Below are 11085 nucleotides of genomic sequence, written 5' to 3'. Positions count from 1 at the left end.
ATAATGCATTTTGGCTTCCTAGGTATGAATTTCCAAGAAAGCTGCTTGTGCAGCTTGAAAACTATTTGAGTTTATTATTGATGGTCTTCTGAGGCCAGCTCATTCACTTAAATTGTTGGCCCAATGTGCTAGGAGCAAGATGAGTTAGAGTTTTCCAATACAGAATTATTACCTTGGCCATTAATGCTGTGTTTAGCTAAATTCCATCTTTTTGCTTTAAGTAAAGCTGGATAAATTTACATATATAAAACTCGGGTTTCATACATAGGATCGCATATTTCTCAAAACTGTAACAATTTTCTTGAATGCATTGCTTTTTGGATATATTGAACTTGAACTAGTTCCTCCTCTGTGCTGCCAAATCAAACAACTCTTATAAGTACAGCTTCAAAAGTTCATTTTAAAGAGGGACTAGTTCAAGTTCAAAACATCCCAAAGAGATATGCATTCAAGAAAATGAAGAAGTTTATAATTTTAATTCAAGTTCATCCAGTTCAAGTGACCTTGGCAATTTTATTTCAGCATGCAGAATGAAACAAGTGGGAGGGAAGGAAACAGACAGAAATGGACAGAGTACACATACACATTCAACAGCCCAACAGTGTCTGTGTCACCCAGGAAATCGCAGCTGGAAATATAAGAGTCATTCCATATTGAGGCAGCATCAGGTGTTGAAATTTTGCACCCCTAACAATTTTGCACCCAGGGAAACCGCCTCTGTGCCCCCGCCACATGCTATGCCATAGCGGCCTCCCATATGTTGTTGAACTATAAATTGGGACGTCTCTTTCATACCACAGTGGTTGTTGTTGTTTAGTTGTTTAGTCATGTCTGACTCTTCATGACCCCATGGACCAGAGCACGCCAGGCACTCCTGTCTTCCACTGCCTCCTGCAGTTTGGTCAAACTCATGTTGGTAGCTTCGAGAACACTGTCTCTTTGTGCCCTCCATCTTTCCCAACATCAGGGTCTTTTCCAGGGAGTCTTCTCTTCTCATGAGGTGGCCAAAGTATTGGAGCCTCAGCTTCAGGATCTGTCCTTCCAGTGAGCACTCAGGGCTGATTTTCTTCACAATGGATAGGTTTGATCTTCTTGCTGTCCCTGGGACTCTCAAGAGTCTCCTCCAGCACCATCATTCAAAAGCATCAGTTCTTCAGCGATCAGCCTTCTTTATGGTCCAGCTCTCACTTCCATACATCACTACTGGGAAAACCATAGCCTTAGGTAAATCACTTGCTTTGAGCTGTAGTGGAGCAAACACCATGGTTGTGGTCAATCCACTATTTAGCTCAATGGGGAGGGGTGATTGCAAAAGTCATTTTAAAAGCACCAAAGCCATTTTATCCATGGACAAATGTACAATGTTTAGAAATAACTATATCTCCAATTTGTATTTTATTACGAGTAATACTCTTGCAAGTTGTTTTTGTATTATTTTTTTTGCAGGCAGAAATGTCGCGTAATCATTGCAGAAATCTGGGTATTTGGGGCTTCTTTCTCTGTCTTTCCAGCCTTACTAAATGTCAGCAACAAAAAAGAAATGAGTTCAGTACAAACAGAGCCAATGAGTTGGAAAATCCATCATAAAATCTCAGAGATATTAACTAATGCTAGAACTGCAGCCATCTTAATCGAGCTCTGATTTGCAATAATAAAACACTGACTTTCCCAACATTAAATCTAGTTGCTCCAGAGCTATATTATCTTTTTGCCCATGCAATTTAGAGTCCAGTAATAATGACATTTCTTGTGTAGTGGAGAGCAGCTCCTGCCCTCTGGCCTTGAGAACTGAAATGCTTAGATTCCGATTATAATTGTGCAATTATAATAGAAACAATTCATTTTTCTCCCAAGCTAAATAGTGTGATGTTAAATGCATGCTAGAAAAGAAAACACATATTCCAAACCAGACCCAGATTTCCCTGGAATCTGAGTCTGACCTACAATGCCCTGATCTGTTGCCAGGCCACTGCCCTCACCTCCTTGTCCCAAGTTTCGTCAGTGGTATCAGGAAACATTAACGCTCACATTTATCGTGGTTCCTGATGGCCACACATGGTCATAGCAATATCTAGGACAAATAAAAGCTCTACTATGTGATAGGATGGCCATTTAAACACCACCAAAGAGAGGAAACAGAAATCAGATCAGAGAACACATGTTTGCATAATACATTTAAAATAGAATCTCTCTCTCTCTCTCTCTCTCTCTCTCTCTCTCTCTCTACCGATGTGACAACACCCCCTGACCTAATTCGGAATGGGCTGGGATTAAACAATTTAATCAGGCAAGTTTTCATTAGACATCCAAAAATTAAACCTTTTAAATTTGTACCCATTCCAAGTCTAGACCCTACCATTTCTCCATTTATGTTTTCCTTTCCCCAGCTCCACCCAGGAGTTTCTCTTTTTCTTTTCCAAAACATACGTGGAGGGAGCAGGGTGAGCTCTGGGTAGGCTGTCTATGTGTCCTATTTTTCAGAAAGGGTCCTCTGTCTGGTGGCATCTTCTGTCTGAAGGGCTTTTTGGTCCAGTTTACAGCTAAAGATCCCTAAGAAGGGAGAGGAGGAGGGGGCTTGAAGTTGCCCTTCAACAGGTAACAACACCAGGACAGCAGACTAAGCAGACCCACAGCCTTCCTCCTGTGGAGAGATGCACTGAATTCATATAGAAAATTGCAGTTATGATTTCTAAATTTTCTGCTACACTTGTAAATTAGCATACAAGACTTCTCTGAAAAACTGTGTCCTCTTTGGTCTTTTAGGGAAGGCATTTCATCTGTTTTGGCGAAGTGGAAGCATTCATCCTAGACAGCACCACATTTCCATAGGCAGATCATTCTGTCACTTGGTTTCTAAAGAGCTAGAATAAATGCTAGATTTCAACACATTAAACCAAGGCAAGCCAGTTTGGAGTCCTCCATATGTTGGACTACAGCTCCTATTTTGTACTTGACCATAGACCATGCTTGCAGGGGCTGATGGGAGTTGTAGTCCAGCAGCATTTGGAAGGTACCACGTTGGCTACCCCTGCGTTAAACAATTCATTGCATCTTCTGCCAATAAGAATAATAAAGTTTAAGCCATAGCAGCTCACCGAGTCTGTTCTTACTTTCTGAGCAACGTACAAGGCACCCTCTTTTAAAATGTCACCAACTTTCCTCTACTGTATATCTTGCATTCTCTTAAAGAGCATGACCTCTGCAGCTCACAGGCTCTTGCCACACTTTGCCTGTGTTCCGACATATAACCCTATGTTGATTCTGGCATGTGGCATGGAAGACGCAGTCAGCAAGGCTTTTCCCCCAATGGCCTTCTATCATTCTTTCGTCAGCATCTCTTAGGCTTTCCTCCTTCTTTCCTTCTCTAAGGTTATTTAGCATCATTTCTAATGCTGCTGCTGCTCAATCCCCAAGGCATCTTTGTTTCTCTTATTTTCCTGAATTTTTATACCAGGATTTATGAACTGTAACATTTTATGAATGTTTCATGGAGCTGCATTCTCTCCCCAACCCCCAACCCCTGCTCTTTTTGTTCCAGACATCATTTCTCAAACACAAGATATAGGGATAGAGAGAGCCAAGAGTCTCCAGGAAACCTGGAGGTTCTGACTCATTGCAATCTGGCTTCTGTGTGTCTCCAAGGAGCATGGCTTTTCCTCCACTTGTCTGCATGGTACACACACACACACACACACACACACACACACACAGGCATTTCCCTTTTCCATCATGTTGCTGTGCAGTACTTTCCCCTAACCCTCATCAATTCCAGGAGAAAAACAACAACAAAGAAGCACACCTGCATTACACAGTGCAATATGTTGTTGTTGTTTAGTCGTTTAGTCATGTCCGACTCTTCGTGACCCCATGGACCAGAGCATGCCAGGCACTCCTGTCTTCCACAGCCTCCCGCAGTTTGGTCAAACTCATGCTGGTAGCTTCAAGAACACTGTCCAACCATCTCGTCCTCTGTCGTCCCCTTCTCCTTGCGCCCTCCATCTTTCCCAACACCAGGGTCTTTTCCAGGAGTCTTCTCTTCTCATGAGGTGGCCAAAGTATTGGAGCCTCAGCTTCAGGATCTGTCCTTCCAGTGAGCACTCAGGGCTGATTTCCTTAAGAATGGATAGGTTTACTTAGGGCTGTGTAAACACTGTGTCTGCGTGTACCATGCAGACACAGTGTTTACACAGCCCTAAATCACACCTACCGTCTTGAAAACCCTCCTTAATCCTAGAATGACTACAGCTCTAGCTGTCATTTTCCAGTAGCAATAGAAATAAAATTGTGCATACACAGACTCCAGAACACTCCACCTATTCTAGACCTGGATATTGGCCTGGGGGAATCTTGGCATGATATCACTGCTAATTTGTGATCTTAATTTTGTCCATCTCCAGATCAAACATCTGTACTCATATTCCCAATTCCCACCATGCTTCCTAAGGAGCAAGCAGCAGATCCGGGAAGAGTCATGGATGCTGGCAGGGATGAGTTAAGCAAATCCCCCGGGACTAGTGACTCTGAAGGCCTCTTGCCCCAGAGGCCATGTTAAAGAAAAAAGCTGGGAGATCCTATCATGGATGCCCCCTGTGATTTGAGCCTAAGCCTAAGCCTTGACAGTAGGGGAAGTAAACCACCTGCCTCTAAGCAAATTTACTGGTCTTCCAGTACTCCACAGGATTTGGTAGCAGCCACGGCGTATATATTAGACACAGCACAAGGGTCAGCAGAGAGCTTTAAACTCCAACGACCTGATGGGGCTACAAATGACCCTGCTTGGTTATCAATCATTTGATGAGCAGGTAGGTGAGGTAAAACACATTTCTTCTGCATTGGTGTTGTAGATATGTTTGTGAGAGAGGGAGGGAGGGAGGGAGGGAGGGAGTAGCTGGGTGACTAAAGCCTTTGCTCTCCCCTGAAGGCATGGCAAAGGGTGAATGTGGATCTCAGTCCCCACCTTGGACAGCCATTGCTGCTTTACAAGGTACCAACCATTCCTTGATTTCACTAACATTTCTTCCTGCCAGGAAGGAGTTCTTTCTCAAAGATTTGCCATTTGAGGGTCATGACTGTAGGAGCTGAGCCCGGGAAGTCACCTGTCATCTTGATTTTCCCACAATGCCCCATTGCAGGGACATTAAAATGTCCACATTGCAGGAATGCTGAAATGGCAAGTGTCTTGCCAGATGGAACCACTGCTGCCAGGAAAGGCCAAGTTCCAGAGAGCAAGTGACTATGTGACCAGGGGAACCCACTTATCCCAAGTCACTTTGCCAGGTACCCCCTGTAACCTAGAGCCAATCCTTGCAAGAATAAGATGGGGAGTCTGATCATGGCAAATGTTGGAACCTGGGCAAATTCTGTGTTTAGGCTGGTGTTCCCTCTGTTGACTAGTTTCTAATAAATGTTCTTCTCAATCTGCTAATATACAAACAAATATTTCATACATCTGATTTATATATTAATTTTTATAGTGGATAAGGTCCCCTAAACTAACACTGCATAAACACTGTACATTTAAAGCACTCCTGAAAAATCACTGGAAGCTGTAGTTTGCCCTCAGAACTATAGTTCCCAGCACTCTTAAAACTACATTCCATGGGATTCCAGTGTGTGTGTGTGCTTAAAAGTATGGTGTGTGCATAGCCCAAGTCTTATTTCAGAATTGGAATCTGGTATTTTTCTGCCTTTCTAAAATATTATATGTCATTCTTGTAAGACTGAAAACTGCTTTGAGTGCCTTGGCAGAAAGATGATCAATAATGCAAATAAGCAAACTTTTTTGCATGAGAATGAAAGAACAAAATGCCAGCGATCGCTGCTTTCTTTAATGTAACAGCACTTTCCTTAGAGATAGAATGTGCCAAGTTCAAACAACAAGTATACGTAGATCGCATTCGCAGTGGCTGGTCTACAACTGTGGCACTCCCTTCCTTTGGCAGGAGATAAAAGAATGAGCTTGTGTACTTCTGCAAAAGCTATGAAACCTCTCTCTTTGGCCATGCTGGCTGGCGTTGATGGGAGTTAACAGTCGAACAACTTTGATCTGGTTTTCAATGGCCCGGTTTAAGCACAGGTGATAGAACTTTACTTTATGTGGTTATTATGGGTGTCTTGGTTTTTCCTTGACTGTTGTTACCTGGTTTAAAGCCTTGGAAACGGACCACACAGATATCCAACCACCTAAATACAGATGTGTAAATGAAGAAATATGCAACATAATACCACAGCCATACTGTGGTATTCTCGTCCAAATGGCAGAATTGTGTTCCATCAAGCAACAGAACTGGAAAATAAGGAAACTTTTGATTCTGCCATGTTCTGCTTATGATGTCCTAAGTTCTATCTGAACTCTCCCAGATTCTGCACTGCCTTCTCTCCTAATCCACCAGAATCTTATCCTGGTTTTGTTCCATTTATGGCCACCAACTTGATCAGCTACATTCCTCCATATTTTATCCTGATTGCTGGCCAGCAAAGGGTCCAGGATTTTCAGAATCACAAGCTGTAGTACTGAACTATAAACCAGGAGGTTTCTTTCCTACAAGAGTGGTAGTCTTAGGCAAATCACTTGCTCTGAGCCTCATCTCTCCGTTCACTATATAGAGTTAACAGAATGGGTTATATAAAATCATGAACATGATATGCTCTGAATAATCTAAAAGCCCTATGTGCTAAGTACGGAAGCCCATAAAGCCCTGTATGCTAAGGATTAAATACTATTACTACTACCACTAACAATTTAACGTTTGGAATAAACATTAAATTTGGTGCATGAACAGAAGAGTTCCCACCTTCTAATGCTTCACCTAAACAGTTAATTCAAAAATTCAGTTTTGGATATGAGCTGACACTTTTAGAATGCTCTAGTGTCACTATGGCAACCAGCTTTGCTTAAACATAGATGTGCACGGGAAGTATGATCTCTATTAAGTGACAAAAAGAAAAACCTTTAAGCAGCACTACAATTGTTCAGATAATGGAGATTTCCTATCTGTGCGCATACCTATAAGGCTTTGCGGGGTGTGGGGTTCCTTTGCTGCTTACCACAGCAGGATGGCTATTTACAAGGATTGCTTTGTGCATTTGAGAATTCCCCCTACTCCTTCATTGGTTATAGTTGACATATAGCTTAAATCCACGCCAGGAAACCGGAGGACAACAGCTCCAGCCATGATTGACCATTGGCCATAGTGCCTGGGGGTGATAGGAACGGAGGTTCAGCCACATCTGTAGTGCCATAGGCTCCCACTCCTGGCCTAAATGCTGGATGTTGCTTTAATAGAACGAGTTCATAGAATCATAAAATTGTAGCGCTGGAAAGCACCCTGAGGCTCGTCTAATCCAACGCCCTGTAATGCAGATCAACTAGATCATACATGACAGATGACCATCCTACCTCTGCTTGAAAACCTCCAAGGAAGGAAAGTCCACATCCTCCCAAAGGAGACCATTCCACTGTTGAAGAGCTCTTTCGAAAGTTGTTCCTGATGTTTAATTGGAATCTCCTTTCTTGTAACTTGAAGCCATTGGTTTGAGTCCTACCCTCCAGAGCAGAAGAAAACAAGCTTCTTCCCTCTTGCATGTGATAGCCCTTGAGATATCTGATGGCCATCATATCTCCTCTCAGTCTCCTCTTTTCCAGGCTAAACATACACAGCTCCTTCAAGCGTTCCTCATAAGGCTTGGTTTCTGAGTTGTTAAAGGCTTTGGATAATTGACCATTTCAGGAATGTTCAAAGTACAGTCATACCTCTTGTTACGTTTGCTTCATGATACGTTTTTTCAGGTTACGTCCTGTGGCAACCCAGAAGTACCAGAAAGGGTTACTTCCGGGTTTTCCCACTCGCGCATGCGCAGACGTGCAAAATGACATCACGTGCATGCACAGAAGCAGCAAATCACGACCCGTGCGTGTGCAGACACGGGTTACGTTCCTTTCAGGTTGCGAACGGGGCTCTAGAATGGATCCTGTTTGCAACCAGAGGTACCACTGTATGGATCTTTGAACGGTGATATTGTCTACGTGTGGCATAATGCTTTAACTTTTAAAATTTCCACTCTCAAACTCTTCTCTGCCCAGCTCAGGCCCAGACAAGTGGGAATTAATCCCCGAGAGGGCATCAGAACAAATGGAGGGGAAATGTTCTCTAACCTATTGATGAAGGCTTGAGGGTGCCATGGCTAAACTCTGGTGTCAACAGGCAGCACTTGGGCATGCTTAGTCCTCACACCTGTCAGAACCTAACCAACGTAGCCTCAACAGGTCCCTCTCTAACACAATGGCACAAAGAAGAGGATAGCAAGCGGCAATAACTAGCCTGTAACCTCAGCAACTGGGGGAGGGATGATGAAGAGAGGATGCAAAAGTCTTGAGGGAGTGGTGTCTCTCTTCTGAGGGGAAAGAAGGAAGAGGTTTGAGGTCTGGACTCTGTTGGACATCTTCCTTAGGCTGTCGTAGTCCTAATTCTCATAAAGAGTTAAAACATCTATGCCAACCTGAGAGACCTTGGGCTTTACTACAATAACATAAAATGGGCCCACATGGGCATACTGTAATTTAATTTTTAACTTTCTGCAGAGTATATTTTTCATCACTCTGGATCTGCAGTGTGGAGATAAATTATGTATTTAGGCATTTGACAATTTTATTAAAGCTTCATTCCCATCTGATTTCTTTCAAACGATCCATATTTCAGGGATTTCATCCTTAATTAATCTTGGCAATATCAAGGAAAATTGGAAGACAGCTTTGGAAAAAAAATGATTTCAAACTTGTATTAAAACTGTGTTCTTCCCATTCCCTCTGGGACCAGTCTGACTCTCAGGGCTGCTGTACAGAGGCGGTTCCCCTCCTCCCCCAAGATAATCTCCATGTTAAAAAAAGAAAAGTCTGCATCTACTTGCACTGCTAAGCTTGATGCTGGTGCAAATATTTACTTTGCTGTGAATACATATTTAAAACCACAAGTGACAGCTTGGAATATTTAGCTTTGCTTCTCTGAAAGAAATAACCTCCCTGTGCAAAATATCCATCTGTGGTCATTTCCCCCATAGTCTCATTCCCCCCCCCCAGGGCATGGATGTGAATTCATGGCCTTCCAGATGTGACTGGACTACAATCCCCATCATCCCTGTCCATCCTGGCTGGGCCTCATGGGAGTTGGAGTTCAGCAACCAGAGGACATCTCACCCAAACAGTCTTTTGATGGTTGCCAGTAGCAAAGACCAGATGGTGCTGGCCAAGCCACACTATCCAACAAAGCAGGAGATGACACAAGAGGACAACTCAATTACATACTGATATGACCTCAATCAGGATCTAATCAACTGTGGTCAGAATGTCAAGCCCCCAGTCCATGGTCAATCCACGGGCAAAGGAAAGCAGTCCTGCAGAGATCCTGGAACACCCAAGCTGAGATCCATCAACATGGGCAGTTGAGCAGACCCAGCACCTCAGCTCTCCTGCCCTTTTATACTTTGCATGCTGATTGCAGGATCTGGGCTTGATGAGGCATGTAGCCCTCACCTGTTCTGAGCCTACTCCAGAGGAATCACACCTCTTGTCCCAGAGCTAGCGAGCCCCACCTGGCCAGCTGGGGAGCTGGGCTGTGGGCCCTTGCCTGCCTCAGCCTCCTGAAGCACCCCACCTGCTGCTCCCTACCCCTCAGAGCCCGATGTTTGGAGAGACAGGGACCCCTCTTGTTCTGGTGAAGGGCCCTGCTGCTCTGGTGCACTGACACCTTTGTCATTCTCAGTCACCACGTGAGTACTTCCTACACCAACCTCTCCTTCCCCATCCCCAGCTTGCACTGGTGTGTCACAGTCCTGGCTACACCCCTCGCCAGGATCCTCTTCCTCCTCCCCATTGTCCTGCCAGTTCATGACATTTACTTGCATGAAAATACAAAGGGATTTTGAAAGTTCTACATCAGGATCCAGAACCTCTGGTGCACCCTCTAAGAAGAAGTGTCTCAGCCAAGGGCAACTGATGACTCCTTTCTTCCCAGGTACATAGGGATGGCAAAGAAGTCTATGCTGGACACCCTTTCCAGCTTGTGGATAGGAATATTCGGTGTTCTGTAAAACTGCAGCAGAACTTATTACCATGTGCATACTATGGGTACCCGTTACAGTGCTATAGTTGTTGTTTGTTTCATTGTTTTTTGGGAGTGAAACTGTAGTTGGCTATTCACCTTAATGGTTGCATGCTGCCGATTAGTAGAGAGTGATTGCCCCTTTTCCTGTCCACACCAATATTGGGGCGTATTCAGATGGAGAAAAGTTCTGTAGCTGCAGCCATACCCCTCCTTTACTCCCAAGCAGTAAAAGTTGGAGTTATAAGCACCCGTCCCAGGTATTTATAGCCTTTGTGGGGTTGGGGGGTTGAGTTGAGGGATACCTAATGCTCTTGAGAGAGATTAGACAGCAGAAACAACTTCAGTTCCCTCTTTTAATCTGTGATATGGCTGGCTTTCTGTGAAAAAAAGAATAACCAATGGGTAGGGAAACACGCAATATGAAGTTGTTCAAAGCACACACTGAGCATCACATGAAATGTGGGAAATGGTGCAAAACACTTTCCACACAAAAATAGTGTGGAAGCATGGAATTTTATTTTTTTTAAAAGAGCAGCTCTAGCACTAGAAACAGTATGCTTGCAATGGTCCATAGTGTAGTAGGATGTCCCTATTTTTATTGGAGAAATGTTGGAGGGGACATCTCTATTTTCAACAGAGAAATCTTGGAGGGTATGGTAATGTTTGGGTCACAGCTTGCTGGCTTCTCTCCTTAAAACTCCACAGAAAAATACAGGAAAACTAGTTTACTGATTTCTGTGTTTCTAGAAGCAACTGTTGCCCATAGAATGATAGTTATTGATAGACTAAAGAAAAGAAACATACAGAAAAGTTATGGACTCTTAGAATTTGTTAAAAAATCATATATATATTTTTTAAAAAATTCACAACTGGCTTCTTAAACAGAAAGAGAAAATAGTTTAACCCACCCAATGTTGCCGAGAAGTTTTTGTACCAGAGATATTCCTCAGCTGTTTGTAGACTAAGGCAAAACCTGATCCCCTGC

This window comes from Podarcis raffonei, chromosome 9, assembly GCF_027172205.1.
Source record: "Podarcis raffonei isolate rPodRaf1 chromosome 9, rPodRaf1.pri, whole genome shotgun sequence".
Taxonomy (NCBI): domain Eukaryota; kingdom Metazoa; phylum Chordata; class Lepidosauria; order Squamata; family Lacertidae; genus Podarcis; species Podarcis raffonei.
The sequence above is the reverse complement of the archived record's forward strand: the minus strand, read 5'-3'. Positions refer to the sequence as shown.